General features: G+C 36.0%; 1 pseudogene; it reads right to left on the bottom strand.

Moving 5' to 3' along the window:
- Window positions 1-3,296: 3,296 nt before the first annotated feature.
- LOC128515235 (fatty acid-binding protein, brain-like) lies at window positions 3,297-4,757 on the bottom strand (annotated as a pseudogene).
- Window positions 4,758-21,172: the final 16,415 nt, after the last annotated feature.

The raw sequence follows: 21,172 nt of genomic DNA, 5'->3' as shown, positions 1-21,172 counted from the left end.
TGTGATAATTTGGGAGTGGAGGTGGGGGATACCCTCAAATAACAAATTATAGACCGATTTCAAACCTTCCGTTCATATCAAAAATATTAGAAAAAGTAGTATCAGCTCAAATATGCACATTCTTGCAGGAAAACAACATCCTAGAAGAATTTCAGTCAGGTTTCAGGCCACATCATAGTACAGAAACTGCACTAGTTAAGATTGCAAACGACTTGTTTTTAGCTTCAGACCAAGGCTGCATCTCAATATTAGTCTTACTTGATCTAAGTGCTGCATTCGACACCATAGATCATAATATTCTCATAGACCGCCTACAAAATCATATAGGTATTCAGGGGCAGGCATTAAAATGGTTTAGATCATACCTGTCTGATCGATACCATTTTGTAGATCTAAATGGAGTACCGTCTGATGTAATGCCAGTGAAATATGGTGTCCCACAAGGGTCAGTTTTAGGACCTCTCCTGTTCTCAATTTACATGCTTCCCCTGGGAAACATCATTAGAAGGCATGGGATTAGTTTCCATTGTTATGCTGATGATACCCAATTATACATCTCAACAAAACCAGATGAAATACCCAAGTTGTCTAGATTAACAGAGTGTGTCCAGGACATAAAAGATTGGATGACCAATAACTTTCTTTTACTAAATTCAGATAAGACAGAGATATTGCTCATCGGCCCAAAAACCAGCACACAACAGCTTTCACAATTCAGCCTGCGTTTAGAAGGATGTACTGTTACTACTAGCTCAACAGTAAAAGACCTGGGTGTGATATTAGACAGCAACTTGTCTTTTGAAAATCATATTTCCAATATCACAAAAACAGCCTTTTTCCATCTTAGAAATATTGCCAAACTTAGGAGTATCCTATCCGTATCTGATGCAGAAAAGCTAGTTCATGCATTCATGACCTCCAGACTGGACTATTGTAATGCATTGCTAGGTGGTTGTCCTGCATCCTCAATAAACAAGCTACAGTTAGTCCAAAATGCAGCCGCCAGGGTTCTCACTAGATCCAGAAAATATGATCATATAACACCTATATTATCATCCCTGCACTGGCTACTTGTTCAATTTAGAATTAATTACAAAATAGTACTACTTACATACAAGGCTTTAAATGGTTTAGCTCCCTCATACCTAACCAGTCTTTTGATACGCTATAATCCACCACGTCCCTTAAGATCACAAAACTCCGGACTTCTGGTAATTCCCAGAATTTTTAAATCTACAAAAGGGGGCAGGGCATTTTCATATTTGGCTCCAAAGCTTTGGAATAGCCTTCCAGACACTGTTCGGGGAGCAGACACGGTTTCCCAATTCAAAAGTAGGCTCAAGACGCATCTCTTTAATCTGGCATACGCGTAACTCAACCCATAACCTCATACTCCATTACACTTATCCTGAATGGCAACTACGCTAATTCTCTCCATCTTTTCTGTATTTTTCTACCCATCCTGAGACATCTGGAGATTGTGCCAGCTTTAGTAGACAAAGGCCAACCCTGCGAGGTTTCTAAAGCATCTTGAGAAGGACCTGCTCCAGCTAGATTCTGCTTTATGATGGCTGGAGCTACACATCCTGCTCCTGTGCTTCCAGTGATCTGACCCCATCTGCCCTCTGCACCTACTGCTGAACTGAATCGACACAACTTCTGATATATTGAACTTTCACCTGCACAACACACTTGATGTTATTTCTATCTGTTATCACCCAGATGAGGATGGGTTCCCTGTTGAGTCTGGTTCCTCTCAAGGTTTCTTCCTATTGCCATCTCAGGGAGTTTTTCCTTGCCACTGTCGCCGTCACCCTTGGCTTGCTCATCAGAGACATTTCATTCATCATTCATTCATTTAATTATTATCTAGACACATTTTTCTCACACATACACACTTCCAAATATTTTCTTTTCTTTTCTTTCTTAAAAAAAAAAAAAAAAAAAAAAAAATCTTTCATTTTTTTCTTGTGAAGCTGCTTTGGGACAATGACCATCGTTAAAAGCGCTATATAAATAAAATTGAATTGAATTGAATTGAAATAACCCAAAATGGCCATTTTTAACCACTGCCTGGCTTTTTTCCTCAAGATTGTAAATTAAATAAATACTGTACCCAGGCAGATTAATTATAATGCGCTTCTAGACATGTTTAAACAATCCTTTGACTCCAAAATGCACTGCTTGAGAATTTTAAATAAATCCATGGGGCAATTTAAGTTGTATTACAGAGAAAAGCCTGATATCTCATCTCAGCAAAGCCACTGCTTTTAGTTATTCAGTCATTTAATTTTTCGAACCTCTAGGCCCTTTCCCAAATAATTCATAAATTAATTACTACTAATCCTGTAGTCAAATCCACACATCCTTCCTCTCAACATCATTTCATTGGCTCCTTTTGCTATTCCAATATTGTCAGCTTAAATTGATTGCTTATATCACCTTGTTAAGTCAAATGTTAAACGCAGCGTTAAATGCACAAGTGAGTCTAAACAATCCTCTGATAATTAATTGGTCATTCACATGGGCACCAAAAAATGATACTAATGACACTAATGTCATTAGTTTTTTTGTAACACTGCCTTCTCCAATAACAGTAACACAAGTCTAACTTGTCCAACAACCAGATGCACCAGGGAACTTTAACAATGCAATTAACTCATTTACTCAGGCTTTAGGATAAGCCTGGTAAAATAGAAAGAGGTATATAACAATTTGGATCAGTTCGATCCCCAGCATTATAAAGAGGATCGAACTCTTGGCATCTGCATGGTACAGATTGATGAACAGAAAATTTTTGTGATAGGACCAGCAGTAATCAGGGCTGTGATTTAAAATAAGCTGTTTAACTTAAAAACAGTTAAACAGTAAAACACTCAAAACAGTAAATAAACATTAAATATAAAAGATTATTGCATTTTTATTTTCAGTGTCTTCATTGGCTTATTTTTAACAGACCCAAAATGCTATCTATACATCTATGCTATATCTATATCGCTGATCATTATTCACCAATAAATTATTTACTGTTTAAAAAACAACCTTGATTACTTTGAAGGTTATTGTTTTATAAAATCTCCTCTCCTTCCACCTTCCACCATTTGATTTACCACTTCTGTATTTACTATAAATACATGTACATATAATAGCATTAGCAATTAGACAAAACAACAGATGGAACATTATGTGTTTTAATAATGATTTCAGAAAAGACCCGGGTGAACCTTATTAATTTGTCGGTACATGCATTAGAGAAGTAACAATCTGATTTGCCATTAATTTCTTAACAAAATTCTTTATAATTATAATACTAACAACACATCTAATCTCTATATTTAGATACCACCATTTTGGGGACATTTGAAGATTTGCATTAAAACATGCTTCTAGACTGGTAAGTGGTCCATCGTTTATACCTTCTCATAGGTGATGGTGGCTACAGTGTCCCCAAAGGTCAACGTCTAAAAAAATGCAAAGAACACCATATTACTACAAGCCATACAACAGACTATTACACTTCAGCCAGCTTCACAAATGTGAATTCAACACATTCTTACCATGACCATGTTGTTATTCTTGACCTCACGAACAATACTGGTTTCATTACCATCCCATGTCTGCACTTGTACAAGTTTGCTTCCTTCCAGGCTGATGACGTTCTAGAAAATAGTTAAGCTTGTGTTTATCTCACAGAGAGATTATATATTTATTTTTTTATTCTAGCACCATCAGGGATTCATTACCATCCCATGTCTGCACTTGTACAAGTTTGCTTCCTTCCAGGCTGATGACGTTCTAGAAAATAGTTAAGCTTGTGTTTATCTCACAGAGAGATTATATATTTATTTTTTTATTCTAGCACCATCAGGAACTGAAATTGACTTAAAATTCATACAAAAATGTGGTATGTTATTAATATACACCCATCTTATCTAATACCCTCCTCACTCGTTTTTTTACAGATGATATTCTCTAGGCAGGTTTGATTAGATATCTCTCTATATATAAGATTTGATAGCTTATCGGTCTTCCCGATGTTGTGGAATAACTGTGGACAGGTAATTACTGTATATAACTTCAGCTGTTTGTACCAGAATTGATTTATATTACCTTTTTCCACAACTTGCAAATGAAACAGGTTGTTTGGTGATACTAAGATGTAAAGTCACAAATTTTTGAACAGTAGCCCAGTGGAAGTAAGTACTTACGCACTCAAAACTCTTACATTTTTATTAATAACTAATTCGGTTAACTATACGGTTAAGCTTATTTCGTGAAGATTTATGATATATAAATACCAATTAAGCCCAATTCAGTTCCAACACAAATGTATCATTTTCTTTTATCTATCAAACTTCAATGAGCCCCTCTAAACTTGCTATGACAAATACATAAATTGCCTATTTTGGAAAATAACTTTAGGGTTTTTATCTTACAATGTCTGTGATCCCTAGTTTTTTCAAAGAACTCTTCACCCAGCTTGAACCAGATTTCTCCAGTATGAATGCCGGTCTCTTTTTAAGAACTATATAGTCCCCATCTTGGTAAAAGGTTATAGTTGGTTTAAGCACTTGGGCAACACTAATCTGTTCATCTCCAACTCCTGTGAAGGCAAAAAGTCATGTTATATATAAAAAAAGTAAACCCACTTATGGGTATGTCTGAGATTTGGATCTAAAACGCTTACCAATGGCTTTCAAGTATTCAGCAAAATTTTCAGTTTTGACCAGTTTCCAACTTCTACAGAACTGATCCATTCTGCTAATATATTGTTTTTTGTTTTTTATTAAAGGGGCACTGAGATTGTGTGACTATCCTCTGATATTTTTTACAGTCTTGTCTGATTTTTTTATACAGTACGCGATGGGAGGAGACTGTACATTTAATGTCTGTTAGAAAATTACCAGACATCGTATTTGTTTATCTAAGTGTGGTCATGGTCTGAGTAGTTAAATAATGAATTATTAATTAAGTAATTTTAATGGGTGTAAATGCGTGCTGATTGGTTCTGGAAAAAAATGTCTATGAAAAAATACCACAAATAAAAACATAAAAGTTGGCACACAGTCCAATGAGTCATTCTATAATTTGCTGTAAGTTTCACACAAGTAAAAAAAAAAAAAAAAAAAAAACAATGTTTGTTTTTGAAAGAATAGTGTATCACATGACATCATTTTAAGTAATTAAATTGTTCAAGTAAGGAGTATCACATGATGCCATTTTTGTTCTTTGGCATTCATTATGATCTGATTTTGTAATGATATACAGTTGTAATGATGACTGATAATGTACTCTACTGGGTAACATAGTGTAGTTGATAATTTCCTTATTTTGATGCATAAGTTAAATGGTAGGACCTACCTGTTTGACAATTTCTCTTTTCTATTAACAGTTTTAAAGAAATGAGAACACACTTACCACAATGCGTGCCACAGAGAAATTTGAGATCATTTGATGCTGGTCTCTTGCATTTTAAAACATGGACAATAGCACTGCTGCCGTCACACACATCCTCTCATTTAACACTCCATGATTCCCTCACAATGCTGCTGTCATACCTACATGTCATATCTTTCCCTCTAATACCCTTTTTATTTGGGACATTTAATGTAATTTATACAGTTTTTACTTTTACATTACACATTTTTTTATATTTCTATTTTGTATTTGTTTTTACTGTAACTGTACAGTATATTATATATTTTTAAGATTTTAGTTTTTTTCTAGTGCAATTTGCCTCTTCTTACCTTTAGCCTTGAAGCATAGGATGCGTGCTATTATAACATGCTTTTCCTTAACATGGAAAATATGATATTTTTGGTAAAAAAATACTTAGACAAAATATACTTATCAACAGACATGAAATGTACCCCATATTATAGCATGACTTACAACTGTCTACTCATAGGTTGTTTTACACATGGATCTAATGTCACCTTAAATGCTATCTATTTTATCAAAACAGGCACAGATTAAACAACGGTACTGACATCACCTGTCTCTAAGAAAAGTTGCCGGTCCTAAAAAAGATGATAATTCACTCAAAATTCACTCAGAAATTTTCTGGCTTTTCCTTTTACAAGACTACTTAAGACGGGACCACTTAATTAGTAAAAAATGGGGCTAAACTGTAGTTTACGAAAAGGTTCCAAATAAGTGGCATGAGTAACACAATAGGAGTACTCACATTAACAGTTACAGATAAGTACAGCAATAACATATGATTACATAAATTGCATTTTGTAAATGCTCAAAATTAGTGCATTACATTGTATAAAGACACCGGTTCAAGATATATCTACATTCAGATGGCATGGTTACTGTAGTAACCAGTTCAGCTGAGCCATATTAAGGACTTTACTGTTTTTTGTACAAAATTCCAACATCGTATCAGTGCATAGTATTTTATCAATGCAAATTAGTCTCTAGTGAAATTACACCCAATCAGTCAATGGGAGCCAAAACAGGAAGTGTATTTAAATACATGGTGTGCGAGTTCACATAAGAACTAACTCAAAAATTTTTTGCATGCACATTTTAAAATGAACCAGCTGACTTTTACTTCTTTTGTTTACATTTTTCAAACGAGCTGCTGTGAGCATTAGGTCCTCCAGTCACATTCATAAGTTTGTTTTGTGGAAAGTAACTAAGTGCACCTTTATGAAAGACGGGGCCTTCCAAAGCTGGACGAGACACGAGGTCCTGCTCTATCATCTTTATTTAAGCTCTTACTATCAAACGTCATGCTAGACATAAAGCTGTAGTTGGGCACAGGTGTAGTATTAAATCTTGAATCTCTGTTGCGATTATTAAATGTGCTAATGTTCTTACATACTTTCCTTGCTTTGCTCAATATTACTGCTGAGACTGCTGTATATTTGCTTTTCTGCACAATACCATTAAATAAATAAAGTGAATGTGAATAATTAATCTAAAAGGGAATAAAGTATTCCCAAGTAGTTTGAAAGTGCTAAGTCCGAACAAATTATTATTATTATTATTATTATTATTATTATTTTTACAAAAGCTTCTCCTCAGCTGAAGTGAAATCTGATTTGAACTCTGCAAATTCCTAATCTTTCAGAGGTTTACATAGCCCAGAACGGAATGGACTTGGTGACAAGTTGTGCCTCAGCTTGCATTTCGGTTTAAACTGGGTTGCTTTGACATTGTGGATTAGAAAAAAAAATCCCTATTATCATCAATCTAAATTAATCCACTTCCAAATATAGGAACTTGTTAAAACTGAACGTGAGATTTTACTGGGACACAGCAGATCAGAACTGGGACACAGCAGATCATTAATGGGATACGTGCTCCAGGAACACCCATGCACTAGCAGTAGTAGTTAGCAAGGTAGCTCCTGGTTCATCATCTTTTCCAGTTTCTTCCTTATTGTTATCAGCTAGGTCTGGATCATTAATAGAATTATCCTGCCCAAAACAGTTGAATCCCTTATACACAGCCTGGATAAATAAATAAAGCTACCATTTCAACGCACGTGACATTATGCACCCATCATGCACAGTGGACTCTGTACTGTACAAGCCTCTAAAGGCATGCTTTGATTGATTTATTTTTAAATATCTGATAATGCTTTTTGCTAAGATATTATGAGCGTGCTTCTTTAATGTGCTGGTATGCAACAGACAAATGACAGATCATTTTTGTTGAGCCAATAAAGTCTAATGACTCTAAACACCTTGTTCTGATGAGGCACGCAATCTGCTGATCTGCATATGGTACACATTACAGTTCATCCTTTAGGTGATAAATAATTTAATTGAATGCCTTGTTCAACCATTCTTGTACCTTTGTCATTGGTGGCACACACATGTATAGATGTATCTAGTCCGATGAATGATGTGCATCAGGGCAATCTCACTTCACTTTAGTGGATACTAAAAATACCAAACCTAGTGGGAAAGTTGGTTTTTAATTAGTCTATCAATCACATCAATCACATAGTTTGTAGGTGATAAAAGTGGAGCATTTTTTCTGAACGCAGATCAGCAGATTATTATTTTTTTTAATCAAAGAAGACTCTCCACCAGTTGCATGATTGTTTTATTTTCTCCCCACAGCACCATAATGAATTAATTCAAGTGATGGAAAATGTCACAGAAGTCTTGCCACTTTCAGTTTGGGATAAAAATTAAGATTTTTTTTCTGCTTTGTAAAATGGTATGATTCCAGGATCTCCTCCTTTAGTTTACACAAACGCCTCAATGCATTTTCTTTTGCCAACCAATTTAATGTTATTGTAGGTAAGAAAATCACTATATTAAGTAAAATTAGGTAAATAATTAACAGCTGGGAAAAAGGCTGTGCTGTAAGCTGAAGGTAAGTTAATAATTGTTATGGCAGAGTCCATGGTCTCTCTTAATTTACCAGTTAGTCTGGTACAAAAGATACCTCGGTAAATAAAAATAAAAATGATGTAACAATATTAACTGTGGAATCACATTTGCCAACATAGTGGACCCTTTATCCTGCCTGTCATGACAGTTGCACCATTTGTTGCCCGCACGTTAACACATTCCAAATGCAACTTTATTTTTTTTTAAATGTGACATTTTCATTAAATATTATCTCACCGGTCACCCATCCATCTAAACGGATTAGTCCAAGTAGGTTATTTTTAAACCAAAAACATTCAGTATTTTCATATATAACTTAAAAATGAATAAATAAATAAATAAATAAATAACATTACAGAAGAATATAGGCATGGCTGTAAAGAAAAAAATATATAGTACAAGACAGACCAAATTTCAGATGGAAGCAAAAAACCTAATGCACGCTCCTGGGATTTGCAAAAAAATAGAAAGGAGCGAGTGTGAGAACTCCTCATACTGTATTCTCCAGCAAGCTCAGTAAAACCTAACAGCTGTTTTCTTATAAAACTGCACAAATCTGTGTCTAAAACTCCTGATTTTAAGCAATGAGTTTTCACTCCAAATATTTACTGTTTATTTAATTACTCTTTATTACTCTATATAAAAAATACACACACACACACAAACACAGTGGTTTAGCAGAGGTCTGACTCGGGGGAACAGAGCAGGTGATGGTTTGTGTGTGTGTGTGTGTGTGTGTGTGTGTGTGTGTTTTGCCTTGGCAGAGTAGTCAAACTAATGTTTTGCATAAAAAATACATTTTCCACTTTTCACACTGGTTGCTACATATTCTGCTTGGCCTCAGGCCTGTTTTGCTCACAGCATGAATAAAAGAAATTCCACAAGACAACAAGTGCAAATGTGCTCTTCTCTCTATATATGCTTTATGTGCATAAAATCATTTAAATACATTGTACAGTATGTTTATGGTAAGTTTCCACTGTTATGCTGAATAAATAGAGTTTTATATTTCAACCATGCCAAATGAGAGATACAGTACCAGTTTAATAAAATTGAGGAAGGTGTAAATCACATTAGACACTGGATGCTTATCAATTTCCTTCTACTTAATTCTAACAAGACAGAAGTAGTGGTACCAGGACCACATGCAGCAAGAAGTACGCTTTTTGATTACATTATACTGTAGCTTTGAATGTCCTTTCTGTTTCACCACTAAAGTACTAAAAGACCTTGGTGTGACTATTGATTTCAGTCTTTCAGTTGAAGCTCATTTAGATAATCTATATAAATAAAAGAAAGGTTTTGTCTGTTAAATGGTCAGAAATTGCTCTTTCAATGATATCTTCACATTTTTCCCTTAAAAAAAATTCTGTCCATATGTCTGTCTGTATATCTGTATGTCAGTCCAGACAATTTTGTTGCAGAATCACGCAAAACTTGAAACTTTGTCTTTGTAATAAAAATAATAATAAAATTAAATAATTTAATGAAACTAGTCCTTCTGTATTTACCTAAAGTTAAATCAAATGCATGACACAGCATGGCTTACTCCAAAAATGTTTTTAACTTCTGAAAACTAAATCTTTAAAGATTGCCACTATGGAATAAAACACAGGTCGTTAGAGCAAACATATCCACAGCAGTTGGAGGTGAGGGCGTGTAAAATATTTGTACTGAGAGTGTTAGCCGCTCCCATCAAAATGTTGAGTAAAAGCGATGTTATGGACAGTTATTCGCCAGATTTAATAATCTAATAAACAGCTAGTGTGTTTGGCTGGCGATAAGAGAAGTACAATTTGGCGTTAACAAGGCATAAGATACTCAAACTTACAAAATTTTATTTATTTGTATTAATAAATTAGGCAGAATTCTGCTTCAGCCTGAAATATTAATCACTGATTAGATTAAAGCTGATCCACTTATTTTTAGCTTTAACCTTTTAACTATTTTTTAAAAATCTGTACGGTCAACAACAGGTACTAATATAATAATAATAAGATAACCTTCATTCATCTTAAATCAAATACTCATCAAATTTTGGCAAAATAAAAATTTGGTCAGAAAAGCTACTATGAGGCCTACAGCAACTCTGAAGCAGTTGCAGGAATTTCTGACAGAGAGTAATTATTGTTTGCATGCCAGAAAGTTGTCAATGGGAAAAAGGTTTACCTTCCAACATGACAATGACCCAAAGCACACAGCAAAACTGACAAAGCAGTGATAAATGTCCATGGGCTTGCCAGACTTTAACAGGCATTAATAATCTGTGGAATGACTTGAAGACTGCAGTCCACAAATGGTCACCATAAAATTTAACTCAACCTAAACGGTTATGAGGAAATATTGCAAAGCCTAGACGTGCAAAGCATTGTGTGCCATTGGGAAGGCGATCAGCTTTACCTTATGGGGTTTTTATTTTCTTCCATGTTGGTTTGATATCTTTCACTCGGATGTTAAAAGTAGCACTAATTAAATACAGCTGGATAAAACAAAAAATGGTGTCTGTCTTCATTTCAGACTGCAAAGCAAGAAAGTTTAATTATTTTAAAGGGGGTTATTATTTTCCATACCCACTTTAGGTAGCAAAAATAGTTAGTATACAACCTGGTATTTAGGGTGATGATATAATTTGCGTGTGTTCTGTGATTACACAAATATAAGTCATGCTGATGTTGCAAGGAAATTTATAGATGAATTCTTGATTAAAGCAAGCATGACTGCATGACTGACTTACTACATAAATAATATGTTTAATACAACTCAAGCTTATAGTTGAAACAATATATAAAACACATAACACTGCACATCGTCTGTATGGAAATATGTCTATCAAAATCTGTACAAACTTGTACACAATGTGGTGCTTTTGCAGACCAGCCTTGTTTGTGATTTTTTATATTTTTTATAAGACAGAAGAGAAAAATTACATAAAAGAAAAAGATAAATTGTCCTTTCAGTGTTAATAGTTATTTCTTAGTAAAATATATGCACTCTGTTTTCATTTTTACTACTAAAACGTGGGTATTTTCCACACTCTGATTGATCTGATTAAAATTGGTAGTGATGGCCAGGTGAATCCTCATTTAAGTGTCAACAGGTTCATTTAATTAAGCTTCATTCAAGAGCTCATTGTGCTGCCATCTTGTGGTCAAATTTGGATCATAAAATCACAAGCAGCACAATTAATATAGACTTATCTACAGTGGTGTGAAAAACTATTTGCCCCCTTCCTGATTTCTTATTCTTTTGCATGTTCGTAACACAAAATGTTTCTGATCATCAAACACATTTAACTATTAGTCAAAGATAACACAAGTAAACACAAAATGCAGTTTTTAAATGATGGTTTTTATTATTTAGGGAGAAAAAAATCCAAACCTACATGGCCCTGTGTGAAAAAGTAATTGCCCCCTGAACCTAATAACTGGTTGGGCCACCCTTAGCAGCAATAACTGCAATCAAGCGTTTGCGATAACTTGCAACGAGTCTTTTACAGCGCTCTGGAGGAATTTTGGCCCACTCATCTTTGCAGAATTGTTGTAATTCAGCTTTATTTGAGGGTTTTCTAGCATGAACCGCCTTTTTAAGGTCATGCCACAACATCTCAACATGCACCTTCCAAAAAGTTCAACTTTTGTCTCGTCGGTCCACAAGGTATTTTCCCAAAAGTCTTGGCAATCATTGAGATGTTTTTTAGCAAAATTGAGGCGAGCCTTAATGTTCTTTCTGCTTAAAAGTGGTTTGCGCCTGGAAATCTCCCATGCAAGCCGTTTTTGCCCAGTCTCTTTCTTATGGTGGAGCCGTGAACACTGACCTTAATTGAGGCAAGTGAGGCCTGCAGTTCTTTAGATGTTGTCCTGGGGTCTTTTGTGGCCTCTCGGATGAGTTGTCTCTGCGCTCTTGGGGTAATTTTGGTCGGCCGGCCACTCCTGGGAAGGTTCACCACTGTTCCATGTTTTTGCCATTTGTGGATAATGGCTCTCACTGTGTTTCGCTGGAGTCCCAAAGCTTTAGAAATGGCTTTATAACCTTTACCAGACTGATAGATCTCAATTACTTTTGTTCTTATTTGTTCCTGAATTTCTTTGGATCTTGGCATGATGTCTAGCTTTTGAGGTGCTTTTGGTCTACTTCTCTGTGTCAGGTAGCTCCTATTTAAGTGATTTCTCGATTGAAACAGGTGTGGCAGTAATCAGGCCTGGAGGTGACTACAGAAATTGAACTGAAAGTGTGATAAACCACAGTTAAGTTATTTTTTAACAAGGGGGGCAATCACTTTTTCACACAGGGCCATGTAGATTTGGAGTTTTTTTTCTCCCTTAATAACGTAAACCTTCATTTAAAAACTGCATTTTGGTTCAATTATGTTATCTTTGACTAATAGTTAACGGTTTTTGATGAGCAAAAACATTTAAGTGTCACAAACATGCAAAAGAATAAGAAATTAGGAAGGGGGCAAATAGTTTTTCACACCACTGTATATAGACTTATATAGACAACTGCAAGTACTGTAATGTTCCATTCACCATTGACAGGTGTGTGTGTGTGTGTGTGTGAAAATCCACTGTTCAAGGAAATTTTTATGCACATAAATTACAATTTCTGAAAATAAAAAAAAAATAACTGAAGATTGAGAATAGAAGGGAAATGCTAAGTTCTTTTTTTCTTTCTTTTTTATTTATAAACATAAAGATGAGTGCAACTAACAAACCATTGTTTGGAATATTTGGACAGAAGATATAAACCCGCCAATTAGTGTCAAAGATTAAATACACAAATTATAGAATAAAACACACAATAAAAAAATTATTGGGTGGGGGGGGGGGGGGGGGGGAGAAATAAAGAGCATTGATACGATAACACTAGAATTTATGGGATAAATTGAGGCCATTAATATAAACCAATGTGTGCTTTTTTCTCCTTTGTATATTATATAGGAATTAAATGTAAAGTTCGTTGTAAAATGCAAAAAGAAAAAAGTTTTCCTGAATCTTGATTCATTCATTTAAGATTAAAAAAAAATAATGATTCAGTCACGTGATTCCGGCAAACGCATGATTTCGTTTGTCATTGGTCACGTGACTCTCAGGGACCCGACACGCGCCTCAGAGCATGGCTTCATTTGGACACGCCCCCTTGTGCTCAACGGACGATTCGGAGCTTCCGTGTCAACACAAATTGGCAAAAGGTCACTCACTGCCCATATAAATAAGAAGGATACATGCAGTAGATATTAACAATATACTTTTTCTTGTAATGACGCGGGGTTTCTGTTTAGGCAGACACGTGGTCAACTATCTCTCCCTCACTGTGCAGGCAATCAAGATTAACTCGCTGCACCTGGCCACGCCTCTTTATAAAGATCTCGGTAACGGCTCTCCGCGTGCGGGCCTCAGTGCTGTACTAGGTGTAGGAGCGGGTTTACACCCCTTCGGCATAGAACTGAAACTATAGCGCCTGAAGATTAAAAATAAAAAAAAGCTATGTGAAAACTATGAAGAGTTAGAAATAGAAGCTGTGTGGAGAGAAACTGTGAAGAGGACAAAAGAGGGGGAGGGAGGGGGAGGCTGTCTGAAGAGAAAGTGATGACAAGGAATATTTTGAAATTAAAAGAGAAGATTGACTTATTTGCATAAGTACACAAGCACTCATAAAACATACATTAATATAATAATTCTTATTTGTCTTAACTTTCATTTGCCTTTGTGTTGTCATTAGTGATGAAAAGTTTAAATCATTTTAGTGACATGGTTCTTTGAATCTCGTTCCTTAAAAAGAAAAATATTGTTTTATTTATAAAAAATGTTGAATTTTCAACAAAAAGACCCCCAATACGTCTACATACACAAATGTTGACTATAATTCTAGTGATAAGAATATTACAATGCAGCTAAGGACTAATAAACAGAATGAACAGCTCACCTCTTATATCTTCCAGTCGGAGTCGTTCGTTCTTTTGAATCTATTGCACTGCATAGCATCTATAGGAGTCACCTGACAAAAGAACGAACGACTCGGAGTAGAAGAGTCATTGTGAGAGAATCGCTCATTTCTGTTTCCTGTACATAACCTATGCTAGAGGGGTTTGTGAAGATTTGCGCATGCGCACCCAGTAGGAAATGAACGAATCACTCTCCGAGATTACTCGTTCTTTTGAGTCACGTTAAAGATTTGTTCAATAAAAACAAATTATTCATAAACGACCCATCACTAGTTGTCATTCTAAACATGTATACGTGCTAAAAAAATAGTCCCTTTTAAAAAAAACATTATAGACCTCTAGTTTATGCTTGAAGCTTTATAAATCTTTTATTAATTTCAACTTGGGCGGGGGAGATAACACTGCACTAACAACTTATTCCTATTAAATTCAATTAAAGAAAATAAACCTTGACTGGTTTTAAGTACTTCTTTTGGTCTAGACCCCTTGGTCTTTGTTGCCTTTTGTGATCACAAAACTATTACTATTTGATCACTTATAAATCCAATATCTTCCACCTGTTCCTCTGAGTATGTTAGTATAACTGTACTCTTGGTAAAGGTAAGAGTAGGACAATCTTTTCTTTTTTTTCTTTTCTTTTTTTAATGCCAACTTCTCGCAAAGGGCCTCTACTACAGTTTGGTTTTCTTTTTAAAGAAATTTGTTCAGATTGACTCCTACACAACTTCATTATAGGGGCTTGAAACTGTTTGATTGGAGTAGTCTGATTTGGGATAATTTCACACAGCCAGTGAAGTTGATTTTGAATTGCCCACAGTTTAAAACTACAAAAAAAAAAAAAAAAGTCAAAACCACAACACTTATCTATGATTTCTCGCATACTTCATGTAAACAGTGCTGTCACATGCTTTCCTAGGAGCAGTCCTCCTCTTCACTAAAAGTAAGAGTAGGAAGCTTCATATATAACTTAAATGTCTTTCTCTGAGGTAGGATTATTTTTATTCCTAAATTAACTGTTAGAGCAATTCCTAGAGGGTGGCATGACCGTAACCCAAGGCTAACTAGATAACTGTTTTTATCCTTTTTGTTTTTGGTTATCACATTGTTGTATTTGCAACATAAGTAGTTTTTGTTTTTTTCTTTTACAGTTTTTAACATATTCCACTTTTAAATCAAGCCTGGCTGACGAACAAAGGCAACTCTAGTCTGTTGGGGGTCTATGCAAAAACTTGAAGGGGTTCTTTCCAGCATTTATTATCCTTTATCTTATAAATTAGTCATCCCTCGGGGTCAAACGTATATTGGCCTGGGGCCCCAAACAGTTGCCTGCTTTGCCTGCATTATATTATATTTTAACAGAAATTACAGGATTTTTGTGCAAGTTTTAAAGTATGTGCACACACATTTGCACATTCTATGTGTTTCATATTCTTATACTGCAGTCATTGAGTCTGTCCTGTGCTCATCCATCACTGTCTGGTTTGGAGCAGCCACAAAACAGGACAAAAACAGAAAACTACAGAAAACAGTGCAAACTGCAAAATAATAATAATAATAATAATTGGAGCTCCATCTCTATGACCAGGGGGGTATTCCAGAAAGCAGGTTATGTGACATACCCAGATAAGTTTGAGGGTAAGTTAGTGGATAACCTCAACTTTCAGTTCCAAAAACGGAGGTAACTTTCTGGGTATGTATGTAACCATAGCAACTTACTCTCTAAAGATAACCTGCTCGGTAGCTGGTTATGTTTCAGGGTAAGTTTGTTTCAGAAGGTTATTCAGCATGGCGTGCCCTTTTGATGAGGATCCAGTGGACGTGGAGGCACAAATTATACGAGGTTTTTTTCGCCGGGAGAGAGTTATAAGAGCGCGTATTGATGTGTTTTCATTTCCCAATGATTATTTAGCGTTATCGGTTTTCAAGGGAATCGTTAATTTACTTAACACATCTCTTGAAACCGCATATTGCACATGTCACAAACCACGGGTCTGCGCTTAGCACAGAAAATATTCTGTGCATAGCACTTCAGTTTTTTGCGTCAGGGCATTTTCTATACAATGTGGGTGATGCAGAGCATGTGGGAAAGGCAACTGTGTGTAGAGCTGTTCGTATAGTACGTCTGGCACTTAAACACTTTTTACACTCGTTTGTACAGTTCCCTGGCCACCGTAGGTTTGTCTTTTGTAGTAAAATCGATGACACATATTTAATATGTAGTCATACTATTTATATACTGTACATGTATTCATCCTGCATACACACACTTGATCCTTCCATATATGACTTTTATTTCAGGGTTTCCAAATGTAATTGGGTGCATTGATGGCACCCACATTCCTATTAAAGCTCCTTCAGTAAATGAGGGAGACTATGTTAATAGGAAATCAATTCATAGCATCAATGTACAGGTAACAACTTAATTTAGTGTCCTTAATTTTTTGCCTTGTTAAAATCATTAAACCCATTACTTTTTTTTCACTAACTACCTGTAATATGTGAGGCAACCCACATTATTACTAATGTTGAGGCCAAATGGCCAGGATCTGTGCATGATGCCAGAATTGTCCGGAAGTCATCATTATGCCAGACATTTCAGCAAGGTATGTTTTGCTTTATACACTTTTTTTTATTATTATTTATTTGGATTGTACACTTGAATCATTACAGGACAGTACAATGGTTACTTGCTGGGGGACAGAGGATACCCTTGTCTGCCCTATTTAATGACACCCTACCCTGAACCTAATCCTGGACCACAGACACGCTTTAACCTGGCTCACAGCCAAACAAGGGCCAAGGTGGAGATGACCATAGGGATCCTAAAGTCTAGGTTTCAGTGTCTGCGTGGGCTCCGGGTCAGTCCAGGGAGGGCATGAGACATCATAGTGGCTTGTGTTGTGCTTCACAACATAGCCACTATAAGAGGAGAGAGCCACCCTCCTTGTATCGAAGAAGATGGCCCAGAGGAACCTCTACAGATTTGTGCACACAGAGATGGAAGAATTTTGAGAGACAGGATTTGTCAAAGTTTCTTTTATTAAATTGTTTGCAGTTGTCTGCTGTGTAGTTAATTTTTTTATTTCCTGAAAAACAATTAAAGTAAAGGAAATAAAATGTGGTGTTAATACATTGCTCTATATGCACAACACTTAACATGCAACAGATTAATACTGTATTTACACAAGTTCTTACCTTAAGGCGATGTTCGAGTAATTTAATTTCTAGAGTAGATTTTTTTAATTTAAAGCTGTATAAGGTCCATCTCCATGTCACTTTTTCTTATTTGTTTTAGAAGATGGACCTTATACAGCTCCTTTGCTGGCAACTAGAAAGGCAAAAATAATTACATAAATGACATTGTCAGACAATAAAATTTAAATATGGACAATTGCACACAAATTCTTACACTTCTTAGATCGTGCACTTAGGTTGAAGGATCCCCGTCTGTTGGTAAATCCCCAGGTATGTATTGTGAAAGAACAATGACTGTTACTTTAATGAAAAGGGGGGGCATACATTATAATGGTATGCATCATACCTCAGTGGATCTACCAGTATTGTCCACGTCTGTCATAGCAGATGTGGTCTCTTCATTGTCATCTTCATCCTTCAGTGGAAATATACAAGTATACATTATTTGGCAAAAAGACAAAAAAAAAATTATAAAGATCAACTAAAAGTACCCGACAACAAAACACTTACAACTGTGACAGACTGTGTTATTTCTGCAGGGTCCAATAATACAATCCCTCTATCAGTATCTATAAGAAAATACAACCCATAAAATTCTCAATTTTATCAAAGAAAAAGCGATAATGCAGGAAAAAAACATGTCAAAGTAATACAACTAAGATCACAGTAGCCTAAACATCATATGCAGTTAAATACAGTAAGCCTACATGAAAACGGTAAGCATGTCCAAAAAGCCTTTAAGTGACAGAGATAAAAATGTATTAAATCATATAATGAAAACAAATCATAGTGGTAAACTTACATTTCACCATGTTACTTGTGGTACATGGATTGTGTGATGACGTGCCCCCTGGAATGCCAGCAACCACCGGTTGCCCTTTATTAAGGGACAGAGCCAGCTCCTCAGATGGGGTGAGGGGAGGTGGTGGTGGTGGGCCGCCGCCAGTTAGACGGGCTTCAGCCTTCTTTCTATTAGCTACATGACAGAAATAATATACTAAATCATGTTTAATAAATAGTTCAGTGAATGTGCTATCAAATATTAACTTTTTGCAGAATGTTTTTATGTTTCATTTTGACTTGGCTCAAAGTTCTTTTGGCTCCAGACGGATTACAGCTTATTAAATAAGAAACCATAAATTCCTAGTCACTATACATTAGTATTTTAACCTAAAGAAATTAATGGCAGGAAAATTAAATGTTTTCATAGTGATTTAACAGTCAAGAGGATAATTAATTAGTTTGCATTATAATTAAAGAGGAAGCGATGTCAAATTAGCAATTTAATATACTCACGCATTTACTCTGTCCGTTATTTTTTGCCAAGCAGACTCTCTTTGTTTAGCTGATGCAGCCGTATTGCTTTTTTTAAAATATTATAGGCTTTAATTCCTCAAAAGCGTGCATTAAAACCTCCAATTCCGCCTCCGAGAAGTATGCCGCTCTCTTTTTTTCATTTGGATTTCCATATTGACTCGTGAAATCCGCAATCCATTAAAAATGTCTTTACAGTATGTACGCACCGTGCACGCGCACTAACTCTGGGTAACCAGTAGGAGGTTGATTAAACTTACCCTTATCAGGTGTTTTGGAACCGACATACTCTCCGTATGCATGTTTGGGGTTAATCAACCCAGAGGTTAAGATTAACCAAATAGTAAGTTAACCAAGCTTTCTGGAATACCCCCCTGTATTCCTACAAAAACCAGGAAATGGGCAGGAGAAATCTGATCCTGTCATGATCACATAATAGGTGATTTGGGTTGTTGACCACCTCTTACCTTTTCCTTTTTCCTCTCTCTCTCTCTCTCTTATGCACCTTACGAGGTATGGCTGCTCGTTATTAGCACAACGGCTATTCATGGAAATATGTGGATTTATACTTGCTGACAAGTGTTAAGCCTGGTAACTAACCGTGAACTATAATGTCTTCAGTAAATAAACGAAAGACAGCAGTATTTTCGCCAAGTAGGTCTGAGTTGTTGTGAGGATAACTATTCAAACCTTTACACCCCGCACACCCAAAACACAACTTTTATTACCTGGGTTTTACACTAACCCAATCCTACAGTCATGTCCAAACAATGCCCCATCACCACAGAGAAGAAGAAACCATCTCCTCCTAACAGTTTTGGAGGGACAGTAGTCAGCACTCAAAAGACCCGCTGTGCCACTGAAAGCTAGTCAAACGAGACATACGCTCAATGTGAACATTTAAAAAGGAAACTACCTACAGTACATTTTTTTTTTTTTATTTGTATGAAAATAATTATGTTCCCCATGGATGCCAACTGCTTGGTGACAAAGGATATCCCCAGAAGCGATGGCTGATGACCTCATTTCACAGGCTAAATGCCAGTGGGCAACCTAATTCCAATAGGTAAAGCATTAATTCACTTTCATATTTAATGTCATGTTCTAGAGTGCATTTATGGAGACAGTGACATAAATAGGCTTTTCTCCCCTCCCATAAGATCATAGAAAAGGGAATAGGACAATGGAAGAGAATATCCTAAGTTCTCCATAGGAAGGTACACGCACCACTGTCCAAGCAAGGTTTGCTATTTCATTGCTGCATGTGGAATATTGCACAATATACTGTATGCAAGATGTGGAAAATCTCATTGCCTCTCTCAGAGGATGAACCAGACAGTAAAAGTGATGATGACTGCATGTTCAGATTAACAGACAGAAGCATTTGTGCTGGCAATTTGCCAACCTTTATTTTAGGTGTAGCAAACTGACAGGTGGTGGCATTGGTATTGGTGAATTTACAAATTTTCCATAAATTAAAGGATTGTACTCCAATTTTCTTTTAAATTTTTTAATACTTCCTCTTCTCTCAAGTTTGGGTTTCTTTTCAAAATAATTTACTCCTACACAGCTCTGTTATAGGGGCTTGAAATAATTATGATTGTCTGATTCTATAAGACTTAAGTTATACTTAAATAAGTCATTAAGTTTTGTCTTTGTGCATGACTGGCACTGATTTCACCATTCTTTTCCTAGAAAAACCCGTCAAAACGACCTGACGACCTGTCAAAATTACTACACCCACTATAGTGTTACAAGTGGTTGTAGGTTGTTGCTTGGATACGGTGTAGCTTGTGTGTAGTGTTGTTCTACCTCTAATTGCTTACAGGTGGAGTGGCTCATGAGGACGGATTCGTTTGGCGACCGGCGTGATGGCGCAGTATTTAAGCCGCTGCGATGGAGGATTCTTCGGCTTCCCCGCTCTCCTGGTTTCCCTTTTTGCATTTGATGTGTTCTTTCGATTATGTTGAGTGATTGTGAAAGGATCGCTAAGCAAGACATTTGTTGTTATTTTTTTGGGAATTAAGTATAACTGAGTTGTGTTGGTAGTGTTATGTTTTGTCACCTTACTTCCTGATCCTTGTTAAGTGGACTACGGCTGGGAGGTGGGTGCCTGTTTGTTATGTTCGCTTTTCTCCTGTTTTTTTTTGTTAATAGGGAGGGAAGATTTTGTATCCTTTTATTTATAATTTCTTTCTAGGTTAGTATTTGCGATCGGTAGTTAGTTTTGTTCATTGTACTTTTTTTTGGCGTTTCCCCTCCCGAAGGTTATGTTGTTTTTTTTGTCTATGTTAATTAATAAATTTACTTTTTTGCCTTCTAACTGTGTTTTGTGGTCGTGAAGCTTTTGGGGAGTGAGAGC

The sequence above is a fragment of the Clarias gariepinus genome, chromosome 27 (assembly GCF_024256425.1).
Source record: "Clarias gariepinus isolate MV-2021 ecotype Netherlands chromosome 27, CGAR_prim_01v2, whole genome shotgun sequence".
NCBI lineage: Eukaryota > Metazoa > Chordata > Actinopteri > Siluriformes > Clariidae > Clarias > Clarias gariepinus.
The sequence above is the reverse complement of the archived record's forward strand: the minus strand, read 5'-3'. Positions and strand labels throughout refer to the sequence as shown.